Source organism: Chiloscyllium punctatum, chromosome 5 (genome assembly GCF_047496795.1).
Source record: "Chiloscyllium punctatum isolate Juve2018m chromosome 5, sChiPun1.3, whole genome shotgun sequence".
Lineage (NCBI taxonomy): Eukaryota > Metazoa > Chordata > Chondrichthyes > Orectolobiformes > Hemiscylliidae > Chiloscyllium > Chiloscyllium punctatum.
The window spans coordinates 26,057,284-26,077,781 of record NC_092743.1 but is presented as its reverse complement, the minus strand read 5'-3'; positions in this window follow the sequence as shown (position 1 = coordinate 26,077,781).

The window sequence follows — 20,498 nt, the reverse complement described above, 5'->3', positions numbered from 1 at the left end:
TGAGAAGGAGAGTCCTTCACAGTAATCTCAGCTGGTGCAGAAATTGAACCCACACTGTTGACATCAGTCACCATCTGTTCAACAAACTGCAATAGCTGATCCACAGAGAGGATAAAGAGGTTGCAGACTGATTGAACTAGGGGCCAGGGCACGGGAAAAATCTGGCAAATGGAACATAATGTGGGAAAATGTCAAATTGTTCCTTTTGGCAGTAAGAATAAAAAAATACCTAAATAGAGAGCAACTGCAGAAATTCAGCATGCAGAGGGATCTAGTTTATGTCATGCTGAGTCACAAAATATTAGTAGTATGCAAGTGCAGCAAGTAATTAATATTGTTAATGGAATATTACCCTTTATGGTGAGAGGAATTAAATGAGAAAGAAAAGATGAGATACTTCAGTTTTACAAGGCATTTGTGAGACTACATTCCAAATAACATGCAGTTTGGGTCTCCTTATTTAAAGATGGGTGAAAATGCATTTGAGGTCACTCAAAGATTGATAACTGGAATGAGCATTTTTTTTTCTGATGAAAGGCCAGACACGTTGGTTTGTTTCCACTGGAGTTTAGAAGAATAAAGGTGACTTAATTGAAGCATATAAATTCTGAATGGCGTTGACAAGGAAAGGACATTTCCTCTTGTTGGTGAGTCCATAAGTAGAAGGCACTGTATAAAAGATTGGAGTCACCTTTTAAAGACACAGATGACAAGTTATTTTCTCCCAAGAGGTTTGTGTGACTTTGGTACTCTCCCATGTTGAATCCAAAACACAAGCATATCAGCCATGATCATATTAAATGATGAAGAAGAGTCAAGGGCAATCTGCTTTCTAAAATAACACAACTAAAAAAGATTATTGTTTACTGGATTAAAACAAAAAAAAGATAAAAACAGATTTAAAGTACCAGCAGAGCAATTTATGTTGGAGAGGGTGACTACAAACAGTTCTTTTCATTTCTGTCCGACTGCCTCACCTTTACCCCTTTGAGACCAATGATTCTGCTGAGCTGACATTCCTGTAGATATTGGTTTCAATTCACATTTGTCATTCTTCTTCTGTGAGACTAACCTTTGGAATTTGGATAAGGCTGGACCCAAAATTCAAACTTTTCTCACCAAATAAATACATAAACACAATCATCTTTCTATATTGTTGGTGGCTATATGTGTTAACCTTGGCCTCATTCTTCACCTCCAGGGATACTGAGGTGAATTCATTCTAATTTAAGTTTTGAATGAAAACAGCTCACTTGGTTCAGACATGGCAATCAATCTTTAGACCTTCTGCTTCCTGTGGCTCAGTTACTTTGCCAATAGAGACACTGTGCAACATGGGCCATATTTTTAATTGAGAAAGAGTTTCATTTCTTTCCCCCTTTTGGAATTCCCTTTTTTGAATCTGGCTCTTATTTTAATTTCTCCTTACTATTTGGAATACTCCCTGGACTACTCTCTTGGTCATCCGTTAAATTAAATCTGCATGTGTGTTTCTATTGATATTTTGCAAACTATTGCAAAATCAAAAGTTACATTTACACTTCACGGTTTTTTTTTCTTTAATGCTCAGCCAAAGTCAAAAAACTGGAAGTGGGGCTAGATATAATTATAACAGCATGTTGCTTGAGCTGATATATCTACCATTTCTATCTGATAACAAATAATTTCAATGCCCTGCAATGGCATGGATATGTCTTTGATTATGCGACACTAATATCAATTCACCTGTTATTTAGGATGACCATTCAGAAAGTTCTTATAAAAGGCTATTTAAGATTCTGTAATGTTTGATTTTTTAAAGCTGGTATCTGATTTAGCACAGTGCAGAAAGTCCCATGCTCAATTCCAACTCAAAGGTTTCCAAAAACAAGCTTTGTTTATTTTTCAATTACTCTTGTTGCCAGATATTGTAATCATCTATATCACAGCTACTTGGGTTAGTTCCATATTGATATAATTGCACCACAAAGCTTTTCCCACTGACACTGCTATTTTAATCTTCGTTAGAAGAGGCACTTGCTTTACACAACAACAAGTAGTTTATTACATGCTGGCATTTGGCACAACTTACATTGACCAGTCATGCACATTTACAAAGACTCTCATGAGCCACAGAGGACATGTCAGTCTCCAACATTACCTCCAGCCAAACTCGACAATTCTCCATTCAAAACTGTGTGACATCAGATTGGGTGAAGCCGTTTATAATTTCCAACGTTAAAATACCAGGGTATTGGAGGAAATAGTAACCATAACATCATATAATTTAGCATTCAGTATAAGTGGGAGGTGCTTAAGTCATACACAACTGTATGAAGCCTAACTAATGGTAATTACAGAGCAATGTGGACAGAGCTGGCAGAATGGGACTGGGAGAGGAGTTAAGAAGCAAAGATGTTTTAGGAAAGAAACGGCAGATATTTTAGAAAATTTGTTCATGGCTCAGAGCAAAGATATATCCCAGTGAGAAAGAAGGATTCTAGGAAGGGTACAAGCCAATACAGTTAACCAAGGAAATTAAGGATAACATAAAATTGAAAAACAAACATACAACATGGCAAAGAATAGTGGTTGGTAATCCAGAGAATTGACAGAGCTTCAAAAACCAACAAAACATAATCAAAAAGAAAGTAAAGAAAGAGAAGATTAAATTTGAGGGACTTTGCAAATAATTTTAAGATGAACAGCAAGTCTTTGTTTAAAATTAAATATACAAAGAGGGAAAGAACGGCTAATATTAGCTATCAGTAGAAAAAAGGATTTAAGGAAAATAATGGGACGAAATATCAATAAGTCCCTAGTTTTTAGAAAAGCGTCAGAAGGTTGGAATATTGTCAATGTAACACCTTAATGTAAAATGGGAAGGAAACACAACAAAACAGGTAACAATAGGCCAGTTAGCTTAATGTGTATATTGGGGAAATGTTAAGGTCTATTGTAAAGGATGTAGTAGCAGAACATTTAGAAATACATAATATGATCAAGGAGAGTTAGCATGTCTTCATGAAGGGAAAATCATATCTAGTCAAAGTATTAGAATACTTCTAGTAGGTAACAATCAAGATAGATAAAATGGTAAGCATTGAACTTAATATATTTGGACTTTCAAAAAGTGTTTGATAAGGTACCACACATTAGGCTCCTTAAATAAGAGCCCATTGTGTTTAAGGTAGCGTACTAGCATGCTCAGAAGATTGACTAACTAATTAAAGCCAGAGAGTTTGGGATAAGTTGGGGGTTGGAGGGGGGAGTGTTTTCAGGAAGGTGACCTGTACTAAGTGGAGTATGTTCGCCAAGCTGGGAATTTGTGTTGCAGACGTTTCATGCCCTGTCTAGGTGACATCCTCAGTGCTTGGGAGCCTCCTGTGAAGCGCTTCTGTGATCTTTCCTCCAGCATTTGTAGTGGTTTGAATCTGCCGCTTCCGGTTGTCAGTTCCAGCTGTCCGTTGCAGTGGTCGGTATATTGGGTCCAGATTGATGTGCTTATTGATTGAATCTGTGGATGAGTGCCATGCCTCTAGGAATTCCCTGGCTGTTTGGCTTGTCCTATAACAGTAGTGTTGTCCCAGTCGAATTCATGTTGCTTGTCATCTGCGTGTGTGGCTACTGAGGATAGCTGGTCATGTTGTTTTGCGGCTAGTTGGTGTTCATGGATGCAGATCGTTAGCTGTCTTCCAGTTTGTCCTATGTAGTGCATATGCCCACTACAAATGCCGGAGGAAAGATCACAGAAGCGCTTCAACAGAGGCTCCCAAGCACTGAGGATGTCACCTAGACAGGGGACAAAACGTCTGCAACACAAATTCCCAGCTCGGCGAACAGAACCAGAACAACGAGCACCCGAGCTACAAATCTTCTCACAAACTTTGAATAAGTGGAGTATCACAGGGATTAGTATTGGGGCCACAATTATTTACAATATATATTTGTGACTTAGATGAGGAAAGTAAAGGTACTATAGCTAAGTTTGTAACTGACCCAAAACTAAGTTGTAAGACAAGTGATGAGGATTATGCAAAGAGCCCACAGACCAATAAGAATAGGTTAAGTGAGTGGGTAAAAAACTTGGCTGATGGGATATATTGTGGGAACATGTGAGATTATATACTTTAGCAGGAAGAATAGAGAAGCTGAATATTACTTAAATGGCGAAAGACTGCAGAAAGCCACAGCACAAAGGAATTTGAAATGCTTTATGCTTAAATCACAAAACCATGAGGATACAATTAAATCAATAATAGGGAAGGCAAATGGAATGCTGGTCTTTATTTTAAAAGAATGAAATATAAAAATAGAGAAGTCTTGTTAAAACTATACAAGCTACTAGTCAGACCATAGCTGGAATACTGTGCACAATTTTGGAGTCCTTAGCTAAGGAATGATATGCTAGAGACAAAGAAACTGCAGATGCTGGAATCCAAAGTAGACAAGCAGGATGCTGGAAAAACACAGCAAGTCTGATGCTGCCTGGCTTGCTGTGTTCTTCCACCCTCCTGCTCAGGGGTGATATGCTGGAATTGGTAGCAGCCCAGAGAAGGTTCACTCGGCTGAATAGGCTGGAACTTTTCTCACCGGAGCATAGGAGGTTGAGAGGTGTCCTCAAAGAAGTTTATAAAATAATAAGAGGTATAGCTAGAATGCTGTCCTCACTCTGAGCCAATTACACCACAGCTTTCAAATTTGTGCCCCCTTCCATACTATCTACAATTGCTTTAGCTCTTTTGCAACACACTTATCGCTGGAGGAAACTACCATCTGAATCACAACTGGCATCTATTCCATATATCGTTACACCAATAACACAATGGCCAGATCCATGTTCCATAAGTTCTGCATTTACTCCTGCATTCACTCTGAATGTTGCTGCAAATACATCTGCAGGAGTTTGGTCTCACTATCAATAGAGAAGCCCTGAGCTATTCTGATGATCAAATGTATTGCTCCATTCTCTGCCCCTACCTGGCACAGGGACCCTGCGTTATGGGCACACCCCTCTTTGTTGTGAGTTCCAGAATGTGAGATCAATCTGATTGAAGTAGTTCTAACCATTCAGCAGCACGAAAGGAAGATGAGGCATATATAATAAGCCAGAATCAGAGAGACAGAGATTAAGGGGAATTAGATAACAGACTTAGCATTTACTTAAATTCTCACCTTAAAAAAAATATTTGTATTAACTCTATATTGTAAATAATGACATTTCTAACAGATAATGAGAGAGAGAACTAAATCGCAATAGAAACCAGGCACAAAGCCAGCATTCTTGGTGGCAGTGAAAGTTAAGTTAAATGTTAGTCCTTTGTTATACAGAGCTTAGTCTCTACCTTTTCTATTGCTGCTGTCTATGTTGAAAGTTGCAGCTGTCTCTTCCTTTCTCATCCCCATGGGTATATGACTCAGAACTCAAATGTTATACTTGCAATTAGCTCACTGTTGACATCTCTGCAAAATGAGATAACAACTTCAAAATGAGCAAGGTATAAAACTGTCACTCAGCACTATGTAGGGCTGATGAACCTCGATTATAATTTTGATGCAAATAAACAGAGGGTAATAATGATTATTCCAATTAAGATCAATTGTGAGTGAATCATTGAGGCTGTTTGCAGGAAGTTACCGTAAATCAATAGTTTATCTTTTGTATGCTACATCGGAAGATTAACAAAATATATCAAGGAACCATAGAAGTTTTATAATTATAAGGTGCTGATACATTCTATTTCTTTGTGTTGGCTAGGTAATAGGAAGATAAGAATCAAAAGGGAAACAACATGGTTACTTTCGCCTGAAAGCTAACTGAATCATATTAAAATTGAACAGATACACATTTCTTTCAAAAGGAATCCCCTCTGTCATGTCCCGGGTGGGGAAGTTTTGTGTGGGCTCGAACATTTGATGCTCTGAATACTGTTGATTGCTAGTATATCACTCTCCAGCTACCTTTGGAAACAATGTTTGTGAGTTTATATTTCACAATTAATTAATTAAAGAAAAAGATCATAGAGTTTTTTTAAAGTGCTAGTTGAATTTCTCCATGATTTAATAGAATCTCATTTCCCCAAAGGATCCCTCAGAATATGCACTGCCGAAACCATGTGGAAAGTTTTCTTCACCATTTCTGTCACCAGTTCACAGTGGCATTTACTCTTCTTGTTGGAATCCTTACTATGCTTCATGTCACCCTGACATTGCTGATCCACACTTTCTATCTTTGTCAGGTTTAATTTATTTAATTCTCCCATCTACGCTTCTTCAACCATGATGAGTTGTAACACATTCTAAATTCTGATATCAATAGACTTAGCCCAGTTCTTTCATTACTTTGGACTTCACCAACCTTATTAAAGACCTATTCCATAGTATATTAATTTCCAAATGTTCATCCTGATATTCAAATTTCTCCAAGCCCTAACCCTCTTCTGAAATTAATTACTTTGTACGTCAGCATGATCTTGACTCCAACCTTTGCATCTCCATGCCTCTGTCCATTCTAACCTCAGTCTCAGAGCCTTCAAGTGCAATATTTCCTACTCTGGAATGTAGTTTTCAAAAGATTACATACTGCCGTCTTTTGATTTTTTTTTCAAAGCTATCCTCTTTGACCGTGCTCTTGTTCTTCATTCCTAATTCTTCTCCTGTCCACAACTCATTGCCTTGATAGTTGCACCTCTGTTTAAAGTTACAAATTATAGTCTATTATGTTTTTGAATGGATGGGTTGAGATTATTCTGGGACAACTTGCAGGCATAAAACCATTCTTGTTAGGATGGTCATTTCCTGGTATTTGTGGAGGCATGAATGTTGCTTGCTACCCTGTCCACCAAGCCTGGATTAGTCCAGGTTTTGTTGCATTTCTGACTGCTTCAGTAACTCTGAGCTCAAATGGTGCCTAACATTTTGCAATCATCCTCACCTCTGAAGTTATGATGGAGGAAAATCATTAATGAAGTAGCTGAAGATAGTTCAGCAAAATACACTACCTTATGGAACTCTTGCAGAGTTATTCAGGAGCTGAGATGATTGATGTCCAACAACTGCAGCCATTTCCTTTGTGGCAGGTATGACTCCCAACAACAGAGCGCTTTCTTCCTTATTCACATTTACTCGAGTTTTTCTTGAGTTTATTGATGCCACACTCAATTAAATGAGGCCTTGATGTCAAGGGCAATAACTCTAACCTCACCTCTGGAATTCAATCTATTGTCGATGTTTGAATCAAGATTGTAATGAGGTCAGGGGCTGAGAGGCCCTAATGAAATCCAAAACTGATCATTAGTGAGCAGTGTTCTAGCCGAGCAAGTAGTATAGTATAATTGATAGGACTTGATAGTATAATTGATAGGACTTTCTAAACTTTACTGATGGTCGAAAGTGAAGTGTTGGTGAATTATTTAACTGGGTTGGATGTCCTGCTGTTAGTGTACAGGACATATTAAGAATCTAGGACCTGACAGTGTCTTTCAGAAAAAGTTAAACATTCGTTAAACAGCCAAGCAAAATGTCTTTGCCTTTCATCTGTTGTGAAAAATGATGAGTGAAGAATTTAAAACTTGGGAGATATCTATTGATGTTAGGATATTTTGGTCATTGGATTAATGTACTTGAATATTTTCTTGAAATAGCTCAATGTAAAATCCCTTTGCAATCATTTATCTGAAATATGGAATAAATAAATCAGTAGTGCGTTAAAAAATAATCCAATCTAAATTAATCTTTGAATTTAATATACTTCATCTAAAAAAAAACTTGTTTTTCAAAAGCTTTTCTCCAGCATCTTTTTAATAGTTGTGAATGAGTTAACCATCTTTAGGCTATGGGAAAAATACATGTGAATGCAACATACGGTTGTTCTGGATGGCTAGTTGAATACTGCAAAGTTCCACCTCTGTACAAAGCCTTACTGTTTCTCTGCTGGAAATGTTCCTATTCTTCCATTTACTGCCATTCAAACACTGGACCCCACTCTAATTGTTTCACTCAAAGTGTTTTGCGATGCCTGTCCTGTTTCTGAACTGCTACTGAACAGAACAGTCAAAGGAACGGAATGGAAATCTCAAAGCATTAGCCAGAAGCATTATGGTAATCATTTGTGATAAAGATTCAACTCACTGATCCCTTTTAGAGTCTTTAAGCCACATAGATGGTGGATTATAGGAGTTAGTGTGAGCCATTTGTCTGCTTGTCACACACATGCACGATTTTAAAGTAAGACGACTTCCTTAAAGCATCAGTTTTGAAAACTCTATTAGCCTGAATTGAGGAGGAAAAAGTCGCACCTGCCACTGGAGGTCAACAAGACACAAGTAATAAAATTGTTCATTATTAATTACATTGGGTCTTCTTTTTGTTCACTAATAATGCTGCATTCAGTAAAACATTGTATGTCACTGGAATTAAAAAGCTGGTGGTTACTGAACATTTGGTTCCTTGCTTTCACCCTTAGCCACAAAAGCATTTTAAGCATCTGCACTCTCACACTGGTATTTTACTGTGCTTCATAGTAACCTGAATTTAGTAACATTTTAATTTATTAACACAAAATTGAACACATTTTAGAATAAAATGTTGCTAATTGTTGCTCCATCTGTTCGCTGAATTCAAATATGTTGATTTAAACCTCAGACAGGAAGCAACAAGCGCAATAATTGGTAAAAAAAAAATCACAAAGCCTTGAGCTTCCCTGTTGGATTTTAAGGTAACTGTATCATCTGGATGAGGTCACTACAAGAGCAGGTCAGAGGCTAGGAATGCTATAGCAAGCAAGCCATTTCCAAAATCTGTCCGCTAACTACAAGGCACAAGTCAAAAGTATGATGAAATACACTCCATTGCCTTGATGAGTGCATCTTCAACAATGCTCAAGAAGCTTGACAGCATCCAGGACAAAGCAGCCTGCTTGATTGGCACCACATTCACAAACATCCATGCCTTTCACCACCTCAGTAGCAGCGTTGTGTACCGCCTACAAGATGCACCGCAGAAATTCACCAAGGCTCCTTAGCACATTCCAAACCCACAACCATTACCATCTAGAAGGCCAAGGATAGCAGAAACAGAAGGATACAATCAAGCTGAAAGTTCCCCTCCATGCCACTCATCATCCAGCCTTGGAAATATACTGCCATTCCTTCAATACCACCAGGTCAAAATCTTGGAATGACCGTCTTAATGACATAGTGGGTCACAGGGAATGCAGCATTTCAAGATGGCAGCTCATCACCACCTTCTCAAGTACAATTAAGAATGGGTAATAAATGCTGGGAGTAACGACACCTACATCCCACGAATAAATAAAATAAGTTTAGGATGTGCAAGAGCTAGTAGGTTTTCTGAGCTAGTAGTTTAATTGCAAAATATAAATGAAAATGATATGGAAAAAAAATCAATTTAGAAAGTGCTAGGTGAGCAAGGACAACTGTTCAGCATTATAATGGAGACAGATTAATATTCTTGGTTGGGTTCAGATTGCATCAAATGAGATGAAACAGCATTGTGCCCATGACCTAAAGAACTTTGGATGCTGTAAATCACAAACAAAAATAGAAATTGCTGTCAGCTTCTGTAGAGAGGAATCAGTGTTAATGTTTCAGGTCAAATAACCTCTCCTCAGAACTGATGGTATCTAGGAAAATGTTGACTTATCTGCAGAAGATGGAATGGGGAAGGGTAAGGAGTAAATGATAGATGTGGATAGAACCCAAAGGTAGAGAAGAGAAGTTGGACAGACAAAAGAGTGGATAATGACCTAGTTAGGAGACTGAATAGCTATTAATGGGGCTAACAATAGATTGTGTTATAGCAGGCTATGTGATAACAAGGTCTGGTCTTTAAGAGTTGGGGGTAATGACATGGGCGAGCTCAAGCCCGAAAGTTGATATAAAGTCCAGAAGGCTGCAGTGTCCACAAGTGGGAAATGAGACACTGTTCTTACACTGAGCTTCAATTGAACACTGCAGCAAATATGAGACAGAGATGTTGGCCAGGGAACAAGAATTTCAGGGTCTTTCTTGCAAACAGAACACAAATGTTCTGTGAAGTGGTTACCCAGTCTATGCTTCGATACTCCAACGTAGCGAAGACCACATTGTGAGCAGTGAATGCATTGTTTCCATGAAGTTAACTGTGTTATGTCTGTCTTGGGAATGCTTTGTAATGCATAACATATTTGAAATTCAAGGCTTTGGAATTCCCTGGCATATAATAAGTAGAAAAGACTTAGAAAGAAACAAAAACTGATCAAGGTTCCCATTACTGTTTCAGGTGCTGACTGACTTGCAGTGTATTTCTGTTTTAGATGATTTATTTTCACTTCAACATTTATATATATATCATGGATATATCCCACTAGGACAAAGTTACAAATATACAGTGTTGTCAAAGGCAATGCTGCCAAGCTTGTTGGCAATAATGAAAGAGACAGCTTCAATGGACTGGACATGTCTGCAGAATAGAAGATGGTTGCGTACCCAAATTGATACCATAACAGTGGAGGGCCTAAGTTCCCACTTCATGGATGCTAGCAAGCACGAGGTGAAGGCCCTAAACATTAATTACTACAGTGCAAGTTACCAGCTGGCAAAATAAATAGCAACAACTTGTGTGGGCTGGTAGTAATGCAACAATGGCTGGTAGCTACAGAAGCTTGGCGAAAGGCATCAATGGCAAAAATAACTCACAACATTGTTTGGCAACTTCTTATGATGTGCTTGAGCCTTGTGGCATAACCTTGCAAGTTTTGTCCATTATCTTACAGATGGAAGGATGCTAAGAGACAGGTAATTTATTTGTGATGCCCAGCAGTCCTTCACAAGGGCAAACATTCATTGGTCTCCTTTTATCTTAGGTGACATTATTACCCACAGTTTCACCACTGAACCACATACAACCCTCAGTTCAATATACATTAGCATTCTTTCTCTGCTATTGGGCCAGAATCCTGGAACTTCCTCCTGCTTTAACAACATTGTGGGTCTGCCTACCCATCCCTGTGAACCTCAATGATTGATGAAGTTGGCTTACAATAATCTTGTCCAGGACAATTAAGGATGATCAAGAAATGCTAGACTGTAGTCTGCAGCATCCACATTCGGTGAACAAATGAAAAATAAAAAGATTGATGTCAAGCTGTATTGAATGCTTATCATAATTCAGACTGCCATATTCTGGGAGGGCTGGACTGTTGGAGTTGTCACTTTTCAAATAAGATACTAATTTTTCTGTGATAATGGCTAATGTTCATTCATCATACAACATGGTCTCATTCCCCTACCCATACCTTTATCAAACTCAGGCTCAAATATTACAAGATTGTGTTCTGCTGGATAGATTCCACCATCCTCTGATAACTGGCCAAACGTCTGCAACCCGTATCCAATCTTGCACCAATTTCTGCTCATCCATCAGCTTGCTGGCTGAGAATGTCCTGAGGCCTAAAAGATTTTTGTTAATCTCTGTATTTAAATCCTTTCTTCGTAAATCAGTTCAGTGTCTCACTTTCCTCACTTCTGTAAATGTCAAGACTTCTACAGCTACCGCCAACAACTTGCACACTTGCCCCCAGATCAACCACTAACTCTCCATTTACAGATCTGACCTTGTCTGTATTCTTCATCCCTTCATCCTAATATTGACAATCTTGCCTTCAACTGCCTGGGGACAGTGCACTGAAATTTTCTCTCTAAACTCTTTTCTCCTTTATGAACCTCCCTGAAAACTATCGCTTTGAAAAAGTTTAATTTTTATTTATTCAGAGGATGTGGGAGTCGCTGGCTGGCCCAGCATTTATTATCTACCCCTAATTACCTTTGAGAAGATTGTGACATACTGTCATCCTGAACAATTACAGGCAATTGGGTGTATGTACACTGACAATGGTATTTGGGACTGAGTTCCAGAATTTTGACCCAGTGAAGAAAAGTCAGGTTGGGGAAGAACTTGTAAGTGCTGTAATTTTGTCACGTATTTTATAATATCTCTTGCTATTGTTCCAAAGATATGTATCTTTTGGTTTCCATCACTATGAGCACTTTGAGATTTCTTACTACATTAATATAAAAATAAGCTGCCAGCATTGAAAAAGTGTAATAAAAATAATTGGAGGAATACATATCTTTAAATAGCCCAAGCTTCTGTTAAATAATGCATTTTGTTTAACTAAAAATGTAACTTTTCTATTAAACTGCAACCAACAATCGAAGTGTTTGCATAGAGTCCCTACAATGTGGAAACAGGCTATTTGGCCCATCAAGTCCACAGCGCCCCACCAAAGAGCATCCCATCCAGACCCACCCCATCCTTATGACCCCAGAGTTCCCATGGCTCGTTCACCTAGGCTGCACACTATTAACAATTTAACCTAACCCGCACAAGTTTGTACTGTGGGAGGAAATCCATGCAGACATGGGGAGAATGTGTAAACTCCATACAGACAGTCATCCAGAGGTGGAATTGAACCGAGGTTCCTGGCACTGGGAGATAGCAGTGCTAACCATCAAGCCACCTTGTCACCCTCAAATAGCTGATTATAAAAATCAGTAGATGTTTCATCATTTATTGCAAACTAATTTTAACAAGCTAAGCCACAATACATTCCAAAATAGTTTTAAAGTAACTTTCTCTACTTGTTTAACAAAAATATGGTAGCACTGTCAATTACAAGATACCATTACCAGATTATATTTTGTATAAAATTTGCCAACAGCGAGCAGCACAATCACACTATACTCGGACAACACAGTCATTTACTACAACAGAGTTCCATCAGTAGGGGGCACTCATAGCCTGTCTAGCAGACAGTTAAAATTCTGCTTCTTCTCCTCATCCTCTTCCAAGATGAGACAACTATTTTAAAATATGAGTGGGGAATGACTCACAAAGAGTTAGCTAAAAACTGAGACTGCAATATTACTGAAATCTTAAATCCATATGCCTGCTTATGAACGTTACACAGAGCTGAACAAGTGATCACAGAGATGCAGGGCTGTTCCACTCAAAGGAACCATTCTAATAATTGCCACATATCCTTTTTAATTCATTAAATCAGAACAATTGTTCATAATTGTCAATAATTCTGTGTTACACTTTATTTGTTTTTTATTGAAAATAATTAAATTAGCTCAGAGATTGAGGGAGGGCGCAGAATCTCAAAATAATATGAGCACAAACTAAATATTAGGGTATGAATATGAGCATCTGCTGTAGTCTGGAGAAGAGACAATGGTGCTTACATAAAATAGGTTGCTGTCATAATGTGTGAGATTCATGAGACCTTGTGAGCCTTCTGCTTGATGAGTGGGTGTGAGTATGTGCAACTAAGAGAGAGTAGAAATGAGCAGACAGTGCATTTTGCCTCATAGTCTTTGATTTCCTTTATTGACACCCCTGCAGATTCCAGAATACATAGAGCAAATACAAAGATAAAAACCTAAGCTCTGACATCATAAATACCCTAGAAAGAAGACCCATCTAAAGCTTTGCGTTTCCTTTTTTTGGAATTTTCTCCCCTCCTCGCCTGAAGGTGCTGAAGCACAACAGTTCATGTTTCACAGCCATCCGTCAGTCATTGTGTCCAATTTCAGTTGCCTCTGAATGTGGGGAAATAGATGGTGACATCTTGAAAAATGTCCATTTGACAGAGGAGGAGGAGCTGGAAGGCTTGAAGCACATAAAAGTGGATAACTCCACAGGACTGATCAGGTGTACCTTAGAACTCTGTGGGAAGATAGGAACGTGATTGCTGGGCGCCTTGCTGAGATATTTGTATCATCGATAGTCACAGGTGAGGTGCCAGAAGACAGGCAGCTAACCTGGTGCCACTGTTTAAGAAAGGTGTAAGGAAAAGCCAGGGAACTACAGACTGGTGAGCCTGACATCCATGGTGGGCAACTTGTTGGAGGGCATCCCAAGGGAGAGGATTTGCAAGTATTTGGTAGGCAAGGACTGCTTAAGGATATTAACCAAGTTTGTTTGCGTGGGAAATCATGTCTCATGAAATTTATTGAGATTTTTTGAAGAAGTAACAAAGTGAATTGATGAGGGCAGAGTGGTAGACGTGATCTATATGGACTTCAGTAAGACATTCAACAAGGTTCCTCATGGGAGACTGGTTAGCAAAGTTAGATTTCATGGAATACAGGGAGAACTAGCCTTTTGGATACAGACTGGCTCGAAGGTAGAAGACAGAGGGTGGTGGTGGAGGGTAGCTTTTCAGATTGGAAGTCTGTGACCAGCAGTGTGCCACAAGGATTAATGCTAGTCCACTGTTTTTCATGATTATTTCAGATCTTGATCAGATGGGCTAATGGGCTGAGGAGTGGCAGATGAGGTGCTGCATTTTGGAAAAACAAATCAGAGCGGGACTTATACACTTATTGGCAAGGTCCTGGGAGTTGCTGAACAAAGAGACCTTGGAGTGCAGGTTCATAGTTCCTCGAAAGTAGAGTCGCAGGTAGATAGGATAGTGAGGAAGGTGTGTGCTATGCTTTCATTTATTAATCCGAGCATTAAGTATAGGATTTGGGAGGTCATGTTGCTGCTGTACAGGACATTGGTTAGGCCACTTTTGGAATATTGCATGCAATTCTGGTCTTTTTCCTTTCAGAAGGATATTGTGAAAGTTGAAAAGGTTCAGAAAAGATTTACAAGGATGTTGCCAGGGTTGAAGGATTTGAGCTATCGGGAGAGAATGAACAGGCTGGGGCTGTTTTACCTGGAGCATCAGAGGCTGAGGGGTGACCTTATGGAAGTTTATAAAATCATGAGGGGCATGGATAGGATAAATAGACACGGTCTTTTCTTGGGGTGGGGGTGTTTAGAACTAGAGGGCATAGGTTTAGGGTGAGAGGGGAAAGATATAAAAGAGACCTATGGGTAACTTTTTCACGCAGTTGGAGGTGCTTATACGGAATGAGCTGCCAGAGGAAGTGGTGGAGGCTGGTATAATTACAGCATTTAAAAGGCAATTGGATGGGTTTACAGGGATATGGAGACAGTGAGGTCTGCAGATGTTGAGAGTGTATTGCTGGAGAAGCACAACAGGTCAGACAGCATTTGAGGAGCAGGAATTCCTGATGAAGGGTTCCTGCCCGAAACATCGATTTTCCTGCTCCTCAAATGCTGCCTGACCTGCTGTGCCTTTCCAGCAACACCCTTACAGTAATATGGGCTAAATGCTGGCAAATGGGACTAGATTATGTTAGGATATCTGGTCAGCATGGATGAGTTGGACCGAAGGGTCTGTCTCCGTGCTGTTCATTTCTATGACTCTATGACTCTGAATGCAATTTCTACACTATCAATTTATGCCAATAGAAATTACGCATTCTATGTTCACTTGAGAAATTTGCAGTCATGTCAAAATGGGAAAACAGAAAGCAATTATGCCAATGGAACAAACCCACAATAGTACAATTCAGCGTAAATTTTAACATCAATGGAAATGCACGCAGAGTAGTCTGACCTCTTAATCAAATTGTCCAACAACAATTTCCATTTAAATGCATTAGAAATCTGGTGGTGGTTCACTGATCTTTGGGCCCATATTTACAATGGATGTCAATGTACACCAGGAGCATGCACAGCTGCATTCTCTTTGAAAGGTTAATTACAGTTCACAGAAAATTATCCCTAAAATCACAGCCAATATTTATTTCTGAACCAACATCACTAAAATAGAACATCTGGTTGTGTTTCAAGGACCTTGTTTGTATGAAAATGCAGCACTTCCTACATTGGAAGTGGATGGGGGTTTCCTCTTCTGAGAGGAGGAGATGGGGGTAATATATTGGGAAAATAGCTGTGCCAAAATAGCTAGTTCCTAACACCTCAGCTATAAGTTTTGAACTGGAAGGTCCGTGGGGGACATTTCTGACTTCCTTCTAATTAAGATGCTTAAGTGACCAGTTTATAGCTACTTAAGGACCTCAGCCCATCACCTCGACCCAAGTATATCTCCTCCCTGAAAGTAAGAGGCAAGGAAACCACGAGAGTGGAGATGTCCATTAGACTCAACCTGAGGGCAAATGGAGACATGCATGGGAAGCAACGGGGGTGACTTCCTTAAACCATGACTCCCTAAAACAAAATTAACTCACCTACTTGTTACTGCCGCGATTCATGGCTTTGCAGCCTGGGTTTCCAGGTCACAAAGGCTGCCAGCATTTGATTGGCTAGCAGCAACTGTCAGGCCAAGACTTTGGCATTGCAGTTTGTGATATGCTGAGAATCCCAACGGTCAGCTCTTAACTGACTGATTGGAGCTTGGTCCAGCCAGCTTTGTTCCCTGAAAATGCTTGTCATTATACTTAACGCAGGGAGCACTACCTGCAGTTTAGTGATTCATTGGACAGATTCTGTACGTAGTGTTGCTGTGAAAGGTACCATCAAATTGTGACCCTCTTTCATTCTTTTGACAATTCTGCAGCATTCCCATGTGTACCAACAATTCTGTTTGTTCAGAGACTTGCACAGAAAATTTTGGAAGTTTTTTCTCGGTGTGGAGAAAGTAAACCCATTACAGCCGTCACTCTGACCACTCGCTGAGTTTACTTGCAGAGTTGGCCCCGATTCTGTTTTAGACTTAACCAGTGGGGGGAGGAGGCAGTCTGTAGCACAGGCTCCATAACAATGAGGTCCCAGGGCCAACATCTTGGAAGCATCAGGTCTCAACATGTTGATGCAGGCTCGTCATGGTCTCCTTTAGAGAAGCTTCTGAACTTTAGTTGCATATCTTTGCACTGACCGCCATGCAAACGGGGGAATGTAACCAATTCACCTGAGGCAGAGGCTTGTGATTTCAAATAAACCTGTTGGAATACAACCTGGTGTCGTGTGATTTCTGACTTTGTAAATCCATCAGCAAGATGCAAGTCTGGAAAATCTTTCCTCTCACCACAGGAAATTAATTGTCAGGAATGCAGCAAAAAACCAACTGCTTTGCTACATCATGTACCGACAAATTGCAAGCACACACTTAGCTCTCTAACTCTGAATATAATTATTCTCAGATTTTGTTTCACATGCATATTCATGCTCTTTTACTGTATTGTCTTTTCTCTCAGTACTATCCCACTCTCTTCTACAGTAACAAATGAATAATGGAAAAGCGGCACATCTGAAAGCATCAAAGCTACTTCTTGCATTCAAGGTGGTGATTTAATCAACTCACGGGACAATGTTTATACAACCCCTTCAATGTGTCAAAAAGATTAAACAGAATAAAGTCCAAAGCTTTGAAGAAGAACTTCACTGAGTGGCACTCTCTGCCTTTTGCTTTTGGCCCTGCAAGTCTCTCTTTTTCAACTAATGGTCCAATTCTTTTTTGACCCCCTCAATTGAACCTGCCTTTACCATGCTCTCAGCCAGTGTATTCCAAATGCACTGCTGGGAAAAAAAAAGGTTGTTCCTCATGTTACCAATGTTTCTTTTGTCTGCGCCCTCTTGTTCTCAAAAATGAGAGCAATTTCTGCATATCTACCCCTGGTGATTTTGAGTGCCTCATCTCAACCTTCTCCATGGAGAGCCATTGCACATTTTTCCAATCTATCTAAAACTGGAGTCTCCTATTCCTCGAATCATTCTCATTAATGTTTCCCTTGCCCTCTTCTGTACTTTCAAATCCTCTCAAGAGTGTGGTGCCCAGAACTGGACACCATATTCCAGTTAGGACTGAACCAGTGCTTATATATGTTTTACAAAATGACCTTGCTTTTGTATTCGATTACAAATTGATAAACATTTCTTTCCACATTCAGTGATTTGTGCACATATCCACACTAGTCACGGTCATCTTGCATCCATTAATTATTCTGTTCTTTATTTTCCTTTTTGCTGTTCTGCATTCTTCCCCCCATACTGAATTATTTCATGCTTCTGTGCATGGAATTTCATCTACTACTTTTTGCCTTCTCCATTAACATGTCTATATCGTTTTGAATTTTGACACTGTTGGTCTCATTGTTTCCAGTGCTTTAAAGTTTTGTGTCATACACAAATTTGTCAGGAGCCAAACCATGTAGAAAGGCAGGGTCCGAGGCATACACTGCCATTGGTGTAAGGTCTGCAATGCAAAATAATGCCAATTCCATGTTATAGTTGATCTTTGGCCTATGAAGTGCAAATTATGCCACTTTGGAAAGGGGAATATTGGGTAGGATTTCCTTTCCTTTTCACTATCTGGTGACCATTGCTGACAGTTGAATTGTTGCTCTAAGTCCTAGGTCTTGGAAACATAAACTTTGGTTTTGTAAATATTTGAATTTGATTCCAGTCAAGAGTTGATTCATTTGAAGAATGACGAGCTGTTGGGGTGGGATGGAAGCATTTGTACTGAAAGGATGTATGGGATAGACACCTATAGTGAAGACAAATGAGGAGTTAAAGAAGAACGTTTGCACTGGGTCAGTTTTGTGCAATAGAGATCGACAGACAAAAGCAAAGTGAGGCTCAGATCTGAATAGAACATTAAGTTGATTATTATATGTAAAGTAACAGTCAGTTTGATGTGTATTTACATGCTGTAATGCTGCCAAATGATGCTGGTGATATTGTAAACCTCTTGATGCTGAAGTGCTTTCTCTAAGTTGTTACGATTGGAACCCTTACACTTCTGTTACTGACTATACATTAACCATTGCTTCATGAAGTATGCACAGGAGAATTGGAATTTTTCATGTAATTGGAGCATTCTCCTCAGGAGAATGGATTAATTTCTGTGCTTATCAATCTGGAGTGCTGAGATATGAAATGCGTTGCCATTTGACATGTGCACAGGGACTGACAATTCAATAGTGAATGTCTGATGCATTGAAATTGTACAGTTTCCATTCCCTATGTAAATAAGCACCACAAATCCATAAGGTTATTATGTACCAAAGTGTAACTGCTCAGCACCAAAGGTGCGTTACACAAATGGAATGTTATAAATCCTAACTAGAGTGAAGATATTTGTGTAATTTCCCTGTTAGCCATGCCATTCTAAGTATCTAGGATTAATTTTGTGTACATAATTTGTTCTTTGTGCACAAGATTAGTTCTATGTTCTATGTTCTAATTGTGATTTACTGGATTTTCCTGGGGGAAAAGAAACTCCTTTTTTCTAAATATCTTACACTCATTGAATTTTGTTCAAGAAATAATCTGTAGTCGGAATTCCCTGCCTCCAAGCAAAAAGGTCCAAGTTGGAGTTCCACCAGAGGACGTAATCGCCAATAAATGGATCATAACACGAGCACACAGGTTGAAAATGGACCTGTAAGTCCTTTGAATACATGCCAATGGCAAGCAGTACGAGTGGGAGAAATTCTGGTCAGCCACGCTATGAAATGAAAGTTTCATCAATATCCAAAGCTCCAGAATGCAAGTTGCATGTACAAAAGCTTCTCACTTGGTGTAGTTTTGTTCATCACTTTTGGAAAAGTTTTAGAATTTAAGGTATTACCATAGTTGTGGTGGAATAGTTAGGTGATTGCTTTTGATGTTCGCAAATGTGATGTACCAGAGAACACTTTTTCTGTGCTTGCAGATCTTTTTGATTCTATGATACTCTAACATATTATTTGCATATTAAATAAACTTTAGAAAGTAAAATCCCACCTTCAACCCACTGACTGACCAAATAGTCCTTGTCATGAATGACACAGAATAGATGCCAATCCTTTATTTAACAACCATGGGATTTAGACAAAGGTCAAAAAAGAATGCATTCTTTCACGGAATAGCACAGTACAGGAAAAAAAAGTTATTTAAGCAATCAAATAATTGACAGCTATTTCAAAGAACAATCAGTTAACAACCAGTTAATGGGAAGATGATAGTGTAATTGTATCATTGCTGCACTGTTCTCCAGAGTCTGAGGTAATGTTCCAGGGACCTAGGATCAAATCCTGCCAGCAGGTGGTGGAATTTGATTTCAATAAAAATCTGGAATTAAGAGTCTAGTAATGATCATGAATCCATTTTAGAAATAAAAACTATCTGGTTCACTGATGTCCCACAGGGAAGGAAATCTGCCTTGCTTTACCCGGTCTGGCCTACACGTGACTCCAGACCTGCAGGGATATAGTTGATGCTTAACTGCCCTCTGGGCAATAAATTCTAACTGAGCCAACAATGCCCTTATCCTCCAAATGAATAAACAAAAAGTTCCATTCCCACAAGCATCATGTCCAACTTATAGACTAAAATGAACTACAGTTGTTCAAAAAAATTTTGCAATTTGTATTTTGCAACTGAATAAAAATAGCTTGACTGTCCCTCTTTTATATTTTCTAATTGATCTGTTTGCAAATTTTACAATACACCACTGGAACAGATTGGACTTGAACTCAGACCCTTTCCTTCAAGGCAGGGATACTACCACTGGATCACAAGACCCTCCAAGGTCTGCTTTTGTTTTTTTCTCTCTCTACTCGTAAGTGTTATCACAAAAAACTGAACAACCTACTCACCACCAAACACCCTGGACTTTTTTTTTTAACTGGTATGCACCTCCAGTAAAAACA